Here is a 19,331-nt window from a genome sequence, read left to right on the forward strand (position 1 = left end):
TAAAATGCAATAGAATGAGAAAGTTGCCTAATTAGTAACATAGAAAGCAGACTGTGTAACTGCATAAGAAGTGAAAGCTACAGATGTGAATACCTGGGCATGCTGTGTGGTGGTATTTTAGAAAGCCTAGTTTTGGTTTATATTTTTTTCGTGTGCTTTATGTATAATGTCAATAAGCCTAAGAAACCTGAAAAATGTTTCTTGAGCAAGTTCTAATCATCTGGCTCTGCAGAAGAGATTGAACCAAAGTTCACCTTAGAAGGCAAATGAAACTGGTGTTATATTAGTGGGGGTTGGAAATAGCTTACTAGCTTAGGGCAGGCTGTCTCCAGTTAGATACCCTTTGGCAATCAGAACTAGTCCGCCAGAGGTCTAACAGTGAAAAACACTAAATGTTATGGTTAGAGCCTGGATGCTGCTTCAGTGATTCAGATGTTAGTATTTTGCAACTTCCCAGATATCTGCAAATGTTAAACTCCTAGTTATTGCTTTTTAAAAGACATTTATATTGGGCAACTTCTTATCTGTCTTTACTATTTTTGGTATTCAAACCAAAGATGCCCAGATTGAATCTGAATACTATATAAGGCTATTTATTCTGTTTAGACTGCTTCCTAAGGAAATGCCAGGCTTCTGTGATTGCCCTGTCAGCTGAATAACTTCTGAATTCATTGGTCAGCTTTAACCACACTTGAAAAGAGAGCCAGAAGCTTGGAAAAGCATTGCTCTCTCTGAAATAGAAGGGTGACACAAATTAATGTTTCTGCTTGGGAGAAAGCAGCATGTGGGCATCATTCGACTGTTGCACATCATCTGACAGCAGCTTACCAGTGAATTGGCCAGCGTGGACCAGGGGTCAGTCTGCATCTGTGGAGCTCCTGACTGCTTGTGGTGCATACTGTCTTCTGCCTGCTGGAGTTACTGTAGAGATGTGTGGGGCTGTTGGAGGGAAGGGGTGAATTGGTGAGAGGATAAAGGTTGCAAATAGGAAATTAAGCTTCTTCACTTCTGTGCCTGTGAAGTAATTTGTGGGTTTGGTTTTGTTTTCCCTGTTAACCAAGTAAATCAGTTTTGTTCTGTGTGATCTCGTAGAGCGTGATTATGAAATGAGCTTGCTAACAGAACCTGCTTATTTTCCCTTCTTGTGCATGTGGAAAGATTTTTCATTTTTTTCAGCTACACATAATTTTTGAGTCAGAAGTTGTTTCACACGGCTTTTTAACACCAGCTTTTAGGAAACTTGCTTCTGTCCATCCATGAATGGACTAATCTCTACAAGTGTCATTGATTACTGTTTCATTAGCAATATTATTTTCTACTTCATATAGCCTTAGCACACACTATGACATGCAGTATCTTTTCCCTTTAGTGCTTGGCCTTTACTTATATTTTCTCTCCATATATGAAATATATGCACATATGTTTCTATAACAGTGTATGTGAAGAGCTGTAAGAAATACCTGAGAAATGTCAAATGGGACTAAATGACAGAGAAGAGACTGCCTCAAACCTGAAACAAACTTCCTCTGAAATACAGCTATCATCCTTGGGTTGTTTTTCTCTGGGGCTCATTTGACTGCTTGAAGTAAAAAAAAAACAAAGTGCTGTGTGATTTGATATTATTGCAGGGAGGAACTTCATGGGTCATCAAATCTGGCCCTATGAAAAAAGCCCATTCAGCCAAAAGCACAGTTGATAGATGTACCTGTCCTTCATCTTGTGTCTTGAACTACTTCAAATTTGTGATAGTTTAGATGTCTTGCTTTGAATGTGAATGGAAGATTTTATTGTTGGTGCTAAATTACAATCTTGCTAGCTCTGTCTGCCCTGAGCTTTACCATCAGTGACGCAAGAACACTAGAATAGATAAGATGTGTTGAATGAGTAGTTCTTATGGGTCTTTTTCCTAAGCATCTGCTGTAGGCCGCTGTTGGAGACAGGAGGCTGAGCCTGCTGAACTTGTGCTCTGACATGAGACAAATGTTATTTTCTTAAGAATTTTGAAAATCCTCACCTTTTGAAGCAGAGGAGAGGAAGAAGGGGAGTCCTGCATGACTGGACTGCTGTAATATGTACTATACGTGGGCCAAGGAGGAGGACTGCAATTTCTGAGCAAAGCATTCATGTTGCCTCCCTTTACCAAAGGAATGATGGTTGCGCATCATTCTTGTCTGCCGCATGCCACTTACTCTTTTACTTGTTCAGGCAAGGAGCTTTGGCAAATGTTTTCTTCTTCTGTCATGCTCACGTATCAAAGAATATCTGTGGAAATGAGGGGCTAATCAATCACACTCGTATTTTGAATGAGAACTGGAGACTGTGCAGAGAAATGGATTGAAGTTTGTCACACACCACCTTTGAAACAAAATGATGTTTGTTCTTAACTTTGCGAAACAGTCTATGTCTTAGCCAGAGATTCTGGTTTTTGTTTGAAAGGCGTGACTGGATATGAAAAAAGCTGGATCAGGACTTATGTCTGCAAAGTTTAGGACTGTAAATGATTGTATCTACCATCTAATATCTAAGTTTCTAAGGGGGTCTGTAGATTTCACTTGTGCAAATGTGACCATTTTGAATATCTGCAATTGCAAATAAAGAAGTTAAACTCAGTGCTATGGATAATAATTTTCCACCAGTAAATTGTTTCTGAGTTTGCTGTTTTATTGGTTCACCACTCCTCCTTCCTCCTTGATTAATTTGAATTTCTAAAGTTTACTGACTATAGCAGTATAAACTATAAATTTAAAAAACCTGATCCTACAAATGCTTGCACAGACATACATGCAGAGTCACTTCAGCTTTTGACAATAAAGCTTCATGAGCAGTGAAAAAATTGAAATAATCTTAGTGCTTCCGTTTTTGATGGGATGATGAGTCCACTTCTGATTTAATAAGCAAATGGAGGGAAGCAGTGTTTTGCATCTGACTATCCAGGGCAAATATGAGTGGAATAATCTCTCAATTAAACTTTTTTTTTTTTTTTCCTTTGTAAATGTTCCCATTTAGTAGGCTTGAGCTTTAAACTTTTACATTACTCCTTAAGGAAGCTTACTGGATGGGCCTTGCACAGGGAACATAATGATAATCTCTGATATTGACAGGTCTTGAAAGCTCCTGGATAGAATAAATGTCTTTTTGCCCTTTTTAGAGATGGCCTTTTTTTGCCCTTTTTAGAGTTTGGATCTAATCCAAGACAAGGCTAGGAATTAGCTCATCCACAGACAAAACCTGACTCCTTGCTTTGGCTCCTGAATTATGAATTGAAACTTCATAATGGACATTTGAGGCCAAGTAGTCTAAACATAAAAGTTGCCTTGCTGTGTTTTTGAATGAGTGCAGGTAGTTCTGCTGTTGTTCTTCTGTGTGACTTTTGCTTCCCTTCCTGTTTCATTCTTACTTGTTTTAGTACTTAATTGAAGGCATACAATGAATAGAACAAAATCATAATTAAGAGGCTGTGGTACAGGAAGCTTTCCAAATGCATGTAACATTTGGAAAACATGTCGCTATTTAACTTCACATTTAAATGTTCAGTGTGATAAGGGTTTAAGAGAATGGCTGCAAGATTATGTAAATATGTACATAATAACAAACTAGCTTTTATCCCTTTTTTTTGCCTGTAATGTTCAGGGTAGACTCTAATATTGATTCAGTTGTTCCCAAGTGCTAGTTTTGGGTAGAAAATGTCAACATTAATTTAATTACTTGATGTTTCTCCCATGTATCTCATCATCTTAGCCTTGATTGACTTTCTGTCTTTCTCTCCACTCTCAAATTTAAGGTAACTCAACTTAATGTTTACATCATCTCCATACCTTTAGTAGAATGATAGAGGCCTGCATGCCCAGGAGTATACCTGAAAGTATTTGTAGGATTGGGCTCAAATGCAAAAAAACTACAGTTAGGAGGGACCAGTAATCATCTTGTTTCTCCACCTGTAACCCATGAGCATTACCGTTATCCTTGCAATGAACTCAGTGTCTTGTTGATTAAAGTATGTTTTTTCTGAAAAGTTTATAGTTTTGATCTAATGACACCAAGTGAAGGATTTGCTGTCTCACTTCAGTTTTGTTCCAGTAATTAGTTGGCCTCCCCACTAAACGTACCATATTTCTACTTTGTCTTGCTTGAACTGTGCAATGACTTCTGGGATTGAGCCCCATTGTGCCTTCCCTACTAGATAGAGTTCTTTAGGATTATGTTTCGGTGTTTTATGATTGTCCCTTCTCAGCAGACAGAGCATTTAAGATTTTTTTACAGAAACTTTTTTTTTTTAACCCTCGAATTCTTTTCAGTTCTTTCATGGTGGCTTCTTTTCTGCAACCTTCAATCTTCCAAAGCACGTTTGAAAATTTGGATACCCAGATTTGAATTTAATACAGCAGTGGTGCCACAGAATCACTTGCTGACTTCCTTCTCCCTTGTTTCAGACAGCTGAAAGCAGTGTTAGTAATTTATTCATTTTGTTGTGGCAGTGACAAAGCAAACTACTCTTGAGTCACTTACCCGCCAGGATGCTGAAGTTGTTCAAGACTTATCCTTTATTCTGCAGTTATTGCCTGTGCTCTGTGTTATCAGAGGTGTAGCTCTGCCTCTGGCTTCGCCTACTTTAACTGATGTCCACTGAAAGTATGCACACTTTTGATCTTCATTGTCTTTTTAATTTATTTATGTCATTCTGCCAATCTGTGTGTTAGCAGAAATTTTTTTCAAGGAATTTATTATCTCTGGATTTCAGCATTTTTATAGATCTGGGTGAGCATCTGACTAGCTCTGATTAATGCAAAATCAGGCTAAAACAATTCCATTCCCCAGTGACTTTATGCTGTAAACTATGTAAGTATCATGTGGTATGTCATATGACTTGAAAATCTTAATGACTCAACTAACTCTACCACCTGAACCAGTGACTTCAAATTCTGAAATAAGGTTTGCTTGAATATCATTATCATAAACCCCTTGAGATTGCATAGGTTTCTACTAAAGGACAGGAATGCAACTAATGGCAAATTTTTCAGTTTCAGTCTGGCATTGATCTTGGACAAACAAGGCTACAGTTGCCAAAGCTGTTCTACTTCAGGTGTTAGTGTGAGGTTAGTCTTTCTTCTGGGTACCATGGAGAATTGCATCCAGTTTATCCTGTGCTGTGAGATTTACATTTGAAAATGAACTCGTTGCAGGCTGAGTATCTGTTGATGCTGTTAAAAATTGTAAACAGACTGGAAAATACTGAGATGATGATACAGTATTTGTTGTGTGAGGAAAGTGTTTCAAATAGATCACAGGCTGCTGGCTTCCATCAAGACACTGATGACTCGTGTAATGCGCTTCTGTCGTCCAAGTGCCGGTCAGAGGTTAGCATCTCTGGTAGAGCCAGTGTTTGTACTTGATGTCATTGTTTATACTTTGATTCACAAGTCTAGTTTCTTCTTGTGTTTTCTTCAGTGGGAAGAGATGTTAATAAATGTTGCCAGAAAGGAATGCTTATCACAGCTTAGCTAAAGTTAACATGCGTTTCTTAAATCTTTGAACTCCTTGACAAGTGGAGAAACTGGCCTGGCCTCCTAGTCAAAAATTAAACTGGACTACTGCGGATTTCAGCTTGATCTCTTGCTTTAGATTCTCAAGTTAGCAGCTGTTGCAGCAGCTTCCCGGGACCCAGTATCTTGGGAAGGGGACCTCACTGTTGAAGTCACACACTTTGAGGGTTTGGGAGGACAAGCAGAACTGCTTAGATGAGATAGTTTTTTCTGCTTGGAAGATAAGACTGAAGAGGCTCCAGAATATTCAAGGGCTTGCCTGTTTGCAAATTTATATCCCTGAATTGTAATTTCAAAAGGAGAATCTGTTACACTGAGGAAAGATCTTAATGGAGTTTAAAATCAGGTCCACTTTAGTTTTGCATAAATCCATCCTTACTAATCTTAATCTGTCTTTACTAATCTTGGTAGCCTTCATCAGATTTGGAAAAGGCGGTTCTGAAATCAAAATAGTGTGAACTCATGTCGAAATAGCTTCCAGAAGCCAGCTGGTATGCAGTCAACACGCTTTACATGCTTCTGATGGAGCTTCTGATAACTTGAATTATTACTGATGTCTTTATCAAAGTAGCCATGCTATAAGGGTGAGGAAGAGCCATCTGCTCACAGCAGGATTAATCCAACTGATGGCCCATGAGCATGCTACTTCTTCACGTGTCTGCCTCTGTGAGTGATGGGAGAGGCAGCTGTTGTCATATCGCTGTAAAGATAGGCGTGTGGCCCACCACACTTGAAAATATTCTCGCAGGATGCCCAAGCTTTTATTTTCTACACCAGCAACAAAGAAACACTTGTTCAGGGTGTTTTCACCTACAGCTTGTACTGCTAGAAAAGGAGAATGGAACTAAAATCCATAGTATGCTCAGTATTATTTCAAAATTGAGCCATGGATTAAATCTCCTTTTGCTTAAGGAGTGTAATAAATATTTATTTTTGGGAAATGGGAATGTCAGCAGAACAGATAAATACAAGAAATAGATTTCTTTTTCTTCCTTTTAGTTCCTTTGAGGTTTTCCTTTAGGGTTTCGTTACTAACAATGAAATAGCAAACTTGCTCAAGGGCAGAATTGTGCTCTGAGAATCATAAGTGTGGTTATAAAAACAACTTTTTCTTCCATGGTATGCCAGATAGCTTAAATTTTAACCCTGTAAAGCAGGATGCATGAATTGGGCCATATGAATTTTTGCTGATAAAGTTTTGAATTAATCCCATTTTGTACAGACCTGTGGTTGCAGAAGCTTAAGGAAATTCATCACAGTTACAGATTGTTTTCCAAGTAATATCCTCATGGACTATGAAGCCTATCCTTTTATGATAAATGCATAAAGGTTTTGCTAACTTCATTTTTGAGCCACTCCATCTCTAATCTCCCTTGCTCAGTTTTCAAGTAGGCTTTGGCAGTCTGGCTGAAGTGCAGTAGTGCTGACATTGAAATCGCACAGCACGATGTGGGGGGAGGAACGTTAGAGGAGGTTCGCTGTAGACACAGCTTGGATTTTTCTTCCCCTTCGATACAGCTGAAACTCTTACTTCCTGCACAGACAAGCAGAGTGTGTGATTTTTTGAATACTTTGGTGGAGGATAATACACAGCAAAGTAATTCAACTGTAATCCCCAAGGATGGGATAACAAATAACAACCCTGCTGTACAGGCAGCTGAAATTACTCAGAAGGTGTAAAGGGGCTTAATGTTCTGAGGAGCTGCCTTATAGCATGCTTTTGAGTCGGCACATCTGTAACTGTGCAAATGGAAATGCTTGCAGGTATAGACATGGCAGCTGGTTTGTTTGCTCTGTTGAGGAGGTGACTAAGCATCTGCAGCCCGCTGGCAGGTGTGCCAAGAGCTGCAGGTGTGCTTTCCAAGGCTGTCTTTGGAAAACAGTCAATTGCTTGCAGTGATCAATGCATTGTTGTTACGTGTCTGTCCTGAACAATCACTGTTGAGAAGATTACAGCATTAGGTAAATATTTTTCTTTATATCAGTATTTTTATTTTTTTAATCTGACTGGGTAAGGGGGAGCAACAGTAGCTCTAGGAGGAGCATTAGTAGAGACCTTTCTCCTTGTGTATTCAGCACACAGCCATTCTGCTCTGTGCTGGTGCAGCAGGGCTTACATCCAGGGCTGAAACGGGGGCAGCACGGGGACATTGGGGCTGGCCTTTATATTGCCACTTCCAAAAACTGGGCCAAAGCAGGAATGGTTTTGAAAATCAGCATTTCCATTTCAGACATGGTTCCTTCTTACTTACTGTAGCAGCAGATATTAAAGTTTGAATTTCTCCAGATTCAACAACTATCTTGATAACTGCAAAGGGGGAGGATTGTGTGAAGAGATACTGACAGACTATTCTTATTTGTGAGTACACCTGAATAGAGATCCGTCCAAACATTTTTTGTGTTACCTATCTTTCTCTGAGGTTGTTGTATCCAGATGACAAGCTTTTACTTAAAAAACAAACAAAGAAAACCCCAAACAACTCGCCTATGTAGCTGCATCCAACTTCTCTGTTAAAAGCGACAATTTGTTGTAAAGGAGTGTATTGGCCTGTTCCTTGTTTCATAGTTTGAATTTTACTACCTGTGAGGTGGTGTTATCCCATGGCAGAAGGGGAGCTGTGGAAGCATGCACCCAGACACCGTGTTGGCAGGTAGCGGCTGCAGGCGTGAGCTGTTTCCAATCCATTCAGAATCAGATGGCCCAAACCTATCCCAGATTTAGTCATATTTCTTCAGATTTTTGTTTAATTCCTGACTTCTTGCTGTCATCTAAGTCAATGTGATCACAGAATGAAGGCTGATATGCCAAATAGCAATGAAACAGTCATATGCCAATGGGTGCTGTTAATTTCAGTTATAGTCATTGGAAGGGTTTAGAAAAATGAAGAGGTTTGGGGGCTTCTTTTCCCCTAAGGTATAAAATGAAAAGTGCACCTTTTAAGTAGATGGATGTATGAATGGCTTCAAGACAAAAAGCATTATGCTCAAAAATAATTTTCAATTAAAAGCCTCTGCTTTAACTTGAAAGTAGTTTTACTTCTGAACAGAGTATTTCATACTGAATGACCAGACAGAAACCTGTACCCTCATGAGGCTGTTGATGAGAATTGCCTTTCAAGTGAGCGGCTCTGTCAGGCATGCAGATCTGAAAGTCACAGCATGCTTAGCCTTTACCCTTGTTGCCAAAATTCTGCAGGCCAAATTATTCCCAGTATGACACCTAAAAAAATTAATCTGTGTTGATTTGTGCTTCCTCTTACAGTGCTTTTCTTGCAACTATTACTTCATCTGTGCTGGGTCCATCTAGCCCTATATCCTGTCTTTGACTGTAGCCTGTAGCAGTTGCCTGAAGAGGAGTATTGGAACAAACCAGATGAGATACTTGGCCAGAATATTCTCTCTGCTTCCTATGACTGTAGCTCAGAGTGCTCGTAAATCAGCAGTGGTGTCTTTTTGCACTATGTCAAGCAAGGATCATGGAGCACGTTGCAGGGAGTGCCTCGACAGTATGGCTGGTGCCATGGCTGGGTCTGCTGACGTTTGGCTTCTTGTGCAGACGAACTAGGAGGTCCAGCCCCATACCAGTTGGCTACTTAGAGTAGGTCTGGGAAGACAATTTGCTTTTCTGAGCCCAAGCAATAATATGTTTTGGGCACAAATAAAGGGCAATAGATTCTAATGTAGATAGTAATTGTAATAAGCCTAAAGAAGTTCAGAACACCTTCTGTTGCCAAAAACTATTCAGCTGAAGTGGAGAGTTGAAATATGCAGAGAAGAAGCTTCTTCCAAAAAAGCAAAGGGGCACTGAATGTTCTTAGGAGCTGTTTTGTTATCACAAGAGTGCTGATCCCCGCTCTCTGTCGCATTTTTAGGCTGTTGCTGTTCTTCCTGAAGATCATTGTTCCTGAGGAGGATGCAGGGGGTCGTATGATCTGGGCTTCCCAGTAACAGTCCCACTGCTGGAAACTTAGAGAGCCTTTCAGTTTGCCAGACTTCTGGTGAAAGCCTCTGATCTGTGTTACACAATCGAGCCTCAGTTCATGCTTGTCGTGGAGGCCAGTAGCTGGTAACGTGTGGGCAGGCTTCAGTCTGCCTCTGAGAAGGTTTTGTTCAGTGTGTGCCTCTGCTTGGCTCATCGGGCCCTTGTCTTTTTCAAAATGTTAAGTATTCAGCTCTGCTCCACTACATTATCTCACAAATCTTCTATTATTTGGCCCTTTTCTGAAGAGCACATTATGTGCGGTGGTGCGAACGGTGGCCAAGCTGTAGCTGCGGTGCACACAAAAGTACGCTGGTCTTGAGCTGGTGCCACCCACCATTGGGAGGTGTAGGACTGCCTGAGTCAGGGATGCTTTGGACTTGTTCTTCTTGGCTTAAACATGTGAATGAAAGCATAAAGTACTGTGGCTTTTGCTCAGTGAGGACAGGTAGTGATAGCTACATAATGCTCCTATTCTTGGAGTTGTCAGACAGAAGGGAGCTAATATGATAACCCATAATACTTTGTCGTCTTTGATCTTGAGATAGCTGTGCTTAAGCAGCTAATTTCTAGTGGGGAAGGTTGGGGGGGAATACAAACAAAAATCCCTGATAAGGCTCAAATTCAGTCTAGCTAAGCTGCTGAGTTTTCATCAAAAGCAGGAAACAGATGGATGGCACAGCTGCAGAAGGTGCTGCGACTTCTCTGGAAAAACTGCCCAGGCGTGTGCTGCAAGCAGGGACGTCAGCACAGCACTGCTGTTCTGCTTGGGGCTGCCACTCGGTGCCATGGGATGGATGGCCTCAGAGCCCAGGCTGCTCATGGAGATGCCATTCTGAAGAGGAACCTGCCTGATGTTACTTGCGGCTCTCAGAGCTCTGTGATGTGTGCTTGCCTGTTCACAGGATCTGCTCACTGTAGTAGAAGAAGAAAAATGCATCGAAGACTCATTGTGTTCCTAAGTCTTGAATTTGTGAAGTATGTTGTGGGCCCTGTCCTGGTGAGCTTATGCTTTATACCCTTTCCACATTGCTCTGTCTCGCTGCTGATTTCTCCATTTCAGACTGGACAGTTGCATGATGAAGAGGTCTTGTAACTTGGTGAGGTCTCAGAGGCAGCCAGAGAAACCTCTGGCATGCCCTGGGGTGGTGTTTCTTATGTTCTTCTTGAGATAGAAAAGAAAAGAGGGTCCAGCAGCCAAGCAGTGTCCCAGGTCTCTGGCCAACGACTCATGCGGAGCCAGTCCAATGTTGAGTCACTGCCTCAAGTGCTACACTAAGAATGAGTTAGAGCATATTGTGTATCTGGCACCTACAGTCCTTGACTACTCCTATTTTCTTGAAAGGTGCAAATATTTAGATCCCTTCCAGAACAGATCTGTGTTACTGTTATTTAGGAGGTTTCTTTTCTTAAGCCGTTCAGTAATTTTTCTTCTTTTGCGTGTTTTTTGCAGAAATTAAAGATTTTTCCAAGCACGAATCCTATGTAAGCACAACTGTGTGGCAGGGAGAATGTGTTTCTCTGCTTGCTTTCCCTTTTCTAAAGACAAAAGAGCCTTATTGAAATGTGCTTCCTTTCTGACTACTAACGGGTTTTCCTTCCTTCCTCCTTGCAATGGGCTTAACATTCTCCCATCCTGTTGGGTATAAATTTCAGCCTGGACTGTTTTCCTTGTTGAGGTGTTGAGTCACTGGCCTTGAATGGGAACCTGTAATGAGACAGGGAGAAGCTGGGTTTTGGGAAGGAAGAGGTTTTCCAGCAGTTTGGCGGTACATGGGATGAATTTAAAAAAAAAAAAGGATAAGGTGCTATTCATTTTTGCCTGCGGCTGCTCATATTCTGTTTTCCTAGTTTTATTTCTGGATGCTTACTTATGTTGGATCTGGATAAATTCCAGGACATTATACACAAAATACCTAGAGGAAGAGCTAGTTCCTGCTCAAAAACAATGTTCCATTTTAAGCCGTCATAGGTTAAAGTGAAGAAAAAATACGATGCCATGTCACTGGAATTCGTTTTCTCCTGGCAGAAAGATGCTGAAAGACTTGCTTCAAATGCTCTATGTGGGAATTATGTCCTTAAGCTTGGATATTCTCCAGGGCTTAATTATGCTTATTTGTAGAAACACTAAACTTTATGAACTGGACAGCAGACCTCTAAATTTGGCTCTAACTGTGGAGAGAGTATTGTTTTTGCACACTCTGATTAGCAACACTGAGCACAGACATCCACTTTGGAATAATTAGCAAAATGGACAGGAATTAAAGCAAGCTTTGCTCTGAACACAAACCAGATGAGCTAAACAAGTCTTTCTGTCTTCATTTCCCACTTAAGTAAGGTTTCATTTTGTGTGATGATGGGTTGTGTTGTATGGGTATATCTTGTCTCTCTCTCCCCCACAAAACTTCTTTCTGGTCTAAAGTCTACAGTAGCAGGCTGTGGGCTAAAAATCTGCATCTCCTCCCATGACATCTTGCTCTGCAAGACGAAGAAAACAAGACTAAGCAATGTAGTTAAACCAGCAAGAGTGAGATTAGGTTACTGCCTCGCCTACATTTTTGCCAGTCTTGAAGAAATCTGAATCCAAATATCATTGTTGCTAATGCTATCTATGTTTCTATATTTCTGAGGTTTCTTTTTGCCCTTTTTTTTTTTTTTACCCAAACAATGGGGATGAGAAATGAACTTTTAAAAATAAAACTCAAATCAACATTATTGTAAGCTATCTGGGCTTGTGTGAAAACAAATTATTGTTTAGCTGGCTTAAGCAAAAAAGGGTGCTTTTTTGTTTGGTAGAAGTTAAGACTTCAACACCAATCGAAACCAATGTGTACTGCTACCTTCATGGACTTCCTTAGTTTTCAGTCCTACTTGTGGAGAATCAGCAGTGGAAGAGGGTCACAAAAGTGTTTTAGAGGGCTGCTTTGTTGGGTTTTTTATTGTCCTGCTTTAATTGCAGATAAACTTATAAGGGATAAGATTCTTGAGTAATATTTCCTTTTTAGAAAGCTCTTGTATGAATGAAACTGAAAGGGTTGGTTTGGGGTTTTTTTAAGAGCTCTACCTTGAAGGAATATTTTCTTCTTTCTGGTATTACTTAGGATTTATGTATTAGGAGATTTTTTTTCTGTACAAGTTTCCTCACAACATATTAAATAAGCATGCAAAAAAGCTGAAAAGAAGGATCATTTGGACAAAGCAAGTAGCGTGCTTGCTGTTGTCACAGTTTTGTCAGTGCTGGGGCAAACTGGGAAATGTCCTCTATTCAGAATTTTATCCACCCAGAATTACACTGCAAATTAATTTTGAAACTTGGTGCTGAAAGGAAATTAACAAAAAATATCCAGTGTGAAAATTAAAAATTTTTTATAGTGTTAACAGATAAAAATGTTGAGTGACTTATTTTTTTAATGAAAGTCATAACATTTAGACATGTAAGAATAGAACTGCCTTTTAAAATGTAAAATAGTTCCATGAGACTACTTAACTGTATGTGACATCCTCTAACAAACTAATGTTTGCTCTGTTAGTGAGATGAAACAAGGATTTGAAAATGAAAGACAGTTGTGATTTGGAAGAGCAATTGTTATCAGTGAACTTTGTTTCTTGGAAAACTAAGACCACAGAGCTGGTAACATTTGCTTTGAAGTATTGAAGCCTATGTTTCAGGTGGATGTGCAGGTCCTATTTTGAAGGGTTTTGATGATCAAGGATCACTGTGTATTTTGGTGAGCTATTTCAATTTCCATCTTACTTGAAAGTGTGCACCTTCCTCCTGTCTGTGCTTGACAAATCATGAAAGAACCCCAGGCTGGAAAGCAGCTAAACTAATGCAGATTAAAGAGGCTGCGGGTTGCAATGGCTGAGGGTCTCCTTACTATGGCAATTGCCTACCCAAGTGTAGAGGCTGAGTAACTTATCACTACAGTATCCACAAGTCTTGTGGTCGCTGACCTGATACTGGAAGATTTTTAATCTAACGTAGAACAAATATCATCATCCTCTTTCACAGAATCACAAAATGTTAGGGGTTGGAAGGGACCTCTGTGGGTCATCTAGTCCAACCCTCCCGCCGAAGTGGGGTCACCTACAGCAGGCCGCAGAGGACCTTGTCCAGGCGGTTCTTGAATATCTCCAGAGAAGGAGACTCCACCACCTTCCTGGGCAGCCTGTTCCAGTGCTCCGTCACCCTCAGAGGGAAGAAGTTCTTCCTCATGTTCAGACGGAACTTCCTGTGCTTCAGTTTGTGCCCATTGCCCCTTGTCCTGTCGCTGGGCACTACTGAAAAGAGTTTGGCCCTGTCCTCCTGATTTCATATCTCTGAAAGTAGAAATGTGCTCAGTGTCTTTTATGTTTGATTCTTGCAGGCACTTTGAATGTGTATCTTATACCCTGTATCCTGCTTTTGAATTTGCAGTGCAATATTGTAAGACTTCATCTTTCAGTGGAAGAGCCAACTTTAGGATGCAGCCTAGTAAAAAAACTCAGAGTTACACTCTGTATCTGAACTGCTTTAGAGATCAGCCTAGCTGAATTCTGATTTATGGAAGAAAGCTTCACATGCTTGCATTTGCAATGTACACATTTAGGGAGATTTGGAAGAGTTGATCTCGAAAGTGTTGTTTAGGCTGATTGTTCTGTTTTCATGAAAATTTTGCCTGTAAGAGCCCTTGAACATATACTAATGAGGAAAGAGGTGAATAGAAGTAGACCACAGAATTCTGAATTCACATTGTACCATATGGCAAGAGACTAAACTTTGAAATTAAATATACTGAACAACTCTGTCCAGACCTCTTCACAGTTCAAATTTGAAGTTCAGTATTGTGGTGCTAGCCCATCTTGAATTATGTGTCCATCAAAAAAATTCAAGGTCAGGAGGGCCAAAAACTGCCGATCACTTCCTTTTCTGTGGGAATGCTTGTAAGATGGCTCTTACTTTTAGTATCTGACACTGGAGATGGGAACTGGACTGGGTGGAGTAATGGAGGTTCTTGTGAAAAATATCAGCCCAAGTGACAGTGTTGTTCCACCCCTGAACCCAGACATGATGGTATATAGCTGCCACAGAGTCCTGTACAGCTGCTGGACGAGCAGTGTCTGAGTCATGATCAATGCTGTGGTATTCCCCTTTTCTACCTTTTTATTAAGCGCAGTTCTTTGGACAGAAGTAATTTTAGCAAATCTAGGAGGATTTGGGAATTTTACTTTTCCTTGCCCCTTGGCTTAAGGCTGTAGTTCATCTGAAAACTGAAAATGCCATTTAAAAAGAAGAAACTGACAAGAGTCTGTGACGGGTCATTAATCTGACCCTAAGGAAATGGCAGTGAGTGAGAAGGGCAAGTCTGTCTGGGCAGGCAGTGGGAGAGGGCTGTGAAGTCATATGGACTGCTCTGTTAATGGCAACATACTGAACTGTCAGCCAGGCTTGTTAGGGAGACGCTGTTAATTTGGTCAGGCAAGCGCTGCCAGGCTGCATTGTGTGGAGTTAAGCAGTGTGAATAAAGCCTGTAAGCAAAGCTGCTGGAATCTGCTTTTGTGTTCCCTTTGGATGGCTGTCGTCTGTTTTTTGGCTTGTTTTCCAGTTCAAAGTGGCCACGTGGAATTTTGGCACTGATAGTGTTGCCTGAAGATTAGTTATAGATTGCAGAAGTAGTCTAACTTGTGCTGAGATGAGTTACCCTGCTTCTCTTCTCAGCTGTTTTTGCATGCATACATTTAGCCAGTGTCAGTTCACTACTGCTGGTGACTTAATTAGAAATGGACTAAGCCCATTCTCTTTGAAACCCAATTTGAAATGTTATAGGTATTTTCTGTATCTTCATTGCTCACATCTGCTGGGCACTAGCTATATGGCAATTAAGGTTTGCATTTCTTTTCTACTGTCAAAAGATAACCTTTCTCATCTCTACTTCCCAAAGTCCTGCAGGTGGTTTTGGAGATATGACAGTATGTGCCTTATAAATCCACTGCAGTCCTTAGAAGAGCTCAGTAGCGAGCTGAAATGTTATGTACTGACCATTTGGGGCAGAGAAGAGGAAGACCAGTGGTGAGGAAAACCTGCCATGGGTGACATGGGTGGGTGTCCTGACTCCTTGTGTGACAGACTGGAGTGATTCCTCATGTGATTATTGTAAGAGGTTGAGCAAGGGTAAGAGATTGTTTCCATCTCGTAAAGGGAACAAGCAGATTGTCTCAATGCTGTCTCTCCCCAGCATGCGTCAGAACATACTGTTAATTTAGGAGTTGGAACCCAACAGAGGATTTTCTGATTCTCTACCATGTGTTTGCCTTTATGACTCCAGTGCTGCTCTCATCCTTTGGAAAGGTTTTTCCCTGACATCTTCAGTCTTATTAAAACTTATTAACAAAACTTCCTTTTGTTTCTGCCTAGTTTTCTGCCAGAGAAAGGGCTGAAATTAATAATTTTCTGGTAACCATTTTCTACATTTTCACTTGATTTATTTGATTGTGTTAAGTCTGGGTAAAATACTCCATTAAGAGTTTCAGATGCTGCCAGAACCAAAGCAGAAAAAGGTTTCCCAGGAGATCGACTGTGTGTGCTTGCATGGAACAGACTTAGGGGGGGAATGGCCTGCACAATTACCTTGCAGAGTGCTGCACAGATCTGGCACTTCTGTCACTAAATGCCTGGGATTATCATTACTTGTGAATAGATGACGTTCTCCACCTGCTGTGTCAGGCTCTGTTATCACGATAGGAGGCTGCCCTCCTCCCCAGAAACAAGAGTAATTCATGCCTCTGCCTATTCAGATAGAGGGATATCTGTTTAATGCAGTTGCCCCATTTAGGGAAGTAAATTAGTGTTTTTCGAAGGGTGGGAAAACACTTGCTGTGTGGGAGGGAATACTTCTGCAAAAAAGCACTGAGTTTCCTCATTTTACTTTACCAGGGATTTCTATTAGAATAAGGCTGGAGAGAGGGAAATTTGGAATGGTTCTGGGAAGCTTTGACTCGGGAAGGGGAGAATGATTCATAGATTTTTTTATTATTGTTATTTATTAAGGAGAACAGACCATTGAACCTAATCTTTTACTTATTTTTCTCTTTGAAATCTAAAAGCACTTATGCAGTAAACCCAAAAGAGTTTGTGGGTTGGAATCAAGGACTGTTGGCATAAAAGTATAAATCCCAGCTTTGGGAGCTAGCCTGCAACCATTTTAATGTAGATTTATTACTATTACCTTTATACTTAATAAGTATTTTAATAGTGAATCCCCAGTGCATCCTTTCTCTGTTGGTGAAGTGGGGTGGTAAACAAGTTGTCCATGGGAAATAGGGGCAACAGAGGCACTTTACAAAACTGAGTTCTGACAAGTCTTGAGAGTTGCCGCTTTCTGTGTTGTGGCATTGGTCAGTTTATCTCTGGTTATTGCTGGAGTCTCGATGTAAGAGGTCATTCATTTGAGAGTCGCTCTTTAGTTTTAGAAGAGCAGCTTGTTTAATAGCAACCTTTTTCTTAATTTGGAAATGAACATTTACTTCTCCAAAAATAACTTTGCTGTTAATAATCAAAATATAAGATCAGTCACAAGGTATATATGAGAGAGAAGTTTTTAAGCTCCACCCTAACATAATTTTAAGAACTAAGAGGTGATTTACATTTATTTTTGTATTCTGCTACTATGAAAAAAGATTAGTGTAACCTAAACTATGTTTTAATGAAAATTTGGTAAGTGAAAGGAAAAATAGAAACTTGACGCAGTCTGTGTCACAACTGTAATTTCATTCTTGTATTTCAGATGATAAGATAACTTAGTCTTTTATCTAATTCCTTAGGTTAATTCTTTAAAGAAGCAATCAAACTGGATTCTTGTCCAGTTCATGCAAATGGAAAGGCCCTTGACTGAGGCGACGCAGTCTTACCTTTTCTACTTATTGTAAAGGACCATACACCCCTAATACTTCTGGGTGTGCTGTCAGTGGCTGAGAGTCAGAGAAGCTTCCAAGCTTTTAACCTAACTGGTGGAGACTGGAACAAACATCTTCATTATCCTCCTGAAAAATCCTGTTAGCAAAGCAGTCTCATCGTATCTAAGCTACTGGCTTGAATTTTGCTTGTGGTGGTGTCTGTTAAACTAGGTAGCGGCTTAATCTCAGCAGAGATAGAGAATGCATGTGAAGACTCTTCTAGTGAGAAAAATTGTATAGAAAGGACAAATATCCACTGTCACAGCAAGTATAGAAACTTGAACATAGATCTGTATTTTACTGCACTGGGGAAGGCAGAATTCACAGAATCACAGAATGTTAGGGGTTGGAAGAGACCTCTGTGGGTCCAAAGTAATGTCAGCCACATGGTAGTGAAAGAGATGTGATAAGGCTTCATAAATCCATCAATAATTTATTAGTAAAGCTGCAAAATAAACTGTTTGAACTTTTCTGTAGTTAGTTTATGCCTGGAATTAACTTGCCTGGTGTCCTGTCAGAGAATCACAGAATGTTAGGGTTTGGAAGGGACCTCTGTGGGTCATCTAGTCCAACCCCCCTGCCAAAACAGGGTCACCTACAGCAGGCTGCACAGGACCTTGTCGAGGTGGGTCTTGAATATCTCCAGAGAAGGAGACTCCACAACCTCCCTGGGCAGCCTGTTCCAGTGCTCCGTCACCCTCAGAGGGAAGAAGTTCTTCCTCATGTTCAGACGGAACTTCCTGTGCCTCAGTTTGTGCCCATTGCCCCTTGTCCTGTTGCTAGGCACCACTGAAAAGAGCTTGGCCCCATCCTCTTGACACCCTCTGCTGGACTCTCTCCAGTAGCTCTTCATCTTTCTTGAACTGGGGAGCCCAGAACTGGACACAGTGCTCCAGATGGGGCCTCACCAGGGCAGAGAAGAGGGGGAGGACAACCTCCCTCGACCTGCTGGCCGCACTCTTCTTAATGCACCCCAGGATCCCATTGGCCTTCTTGGCAACCAGGGCACACTGCTGGCTCATGGTCAACTTGTCATCCACCAGCACACCCAGGTCCCTCTCTGCAGAACTGCTTTCCGGCAGAATCTGGATAATTGTTTTGATAGAAATAATATATCCTCTGTCAGGATTGTTATTACCTTTCAAAACTGAACTCAGTGAGCCATACAGTCAAACACTGGAGTGTATGGTTAAAATTACAAGCAGAGGCTGTGTAAGAATAAACATATGTCAAACACGGGGTATAGGCTTCCTCCTAATGGGCTTGGACTTTGTAGATCACTTAGGTTGCCAGAACTGAACATGATATACAGTTTGTGGCCTTTGTGTCGTATTTCTTAATGCAATGCATGATGTACAAATCATATACTGCAGCAAAATACAGGGATCTGTAGTTACCCTACCAAGCGGCCTGTCTCCTGTCCTTGATTTGACCCCAGTGTTCTCGTTGGCTATCCTGATCTCCCTCTCCAAATTAGCAGTCTCTGCATAAAGAAACTGAGCATCAAGATCAATCCCAACAAGAAGGATCCTCATAATGAGACTAAAGGCTCCATTTCACGGAAAGATTTTGTCAGTCAGCAACATGCTAAAATCCACAGTCCAGGCAGTACATCCCAGAGATCATTATGAAGAAATGTGGTTAAAAACTATTTCCCTGGGAGTGATTTTGCTGCTTGGGCAAATCCCTCGCAGGTGCAATCTCTTAGGAAGGCCAGACTGCTTCTGATAAGCAAGCAAGAATGATCCAAAGAATAGGCAATGGTGTGTTGCCTTGCCAGCAGGGAAGGTCCAAGAGAAGACTGCAAATTTTAGTGGAAGTAGAATTTTTTGGGAGAGATCCATAGTCTATAATGGGATTTTTGAAAGGAACTATTTATC

At 40.8% G+C, this 19,331-nt stretch overlaps 1 protein-coding gene across 3 annotated transcripts in view; it reads left to right on the forward strand.

The window, feature by feature from the left end:
• The window catches only part of ZDHHC8 (zDHHC palmitoyltransferase 8), a 121,085-nt gene that overhangs the window by 44,103 nt on the left and 57,651 nt on the right, over nucleotides 1-19,331 (forward strand). The gene's annotated exons all lie outside the window — the stretch shown is intronic.

This window comes from Opisthocomus hoazin, chromosome 13 (assembly GCF_030867145.1).
Source record: "Opisthocomus hoazin isolate bOpiHoa1 chromosome 13, bOpiHoa1.hap1, whole genome shotgun sequence".
Taxonomy (NCBI): domain Eukaryota; kingdom Metazoa; phylum Chordata; class Aves; order Opisthocomiformes; family Opisthocomidae; genus Opisthocomus; species Opisthocomus hoazin.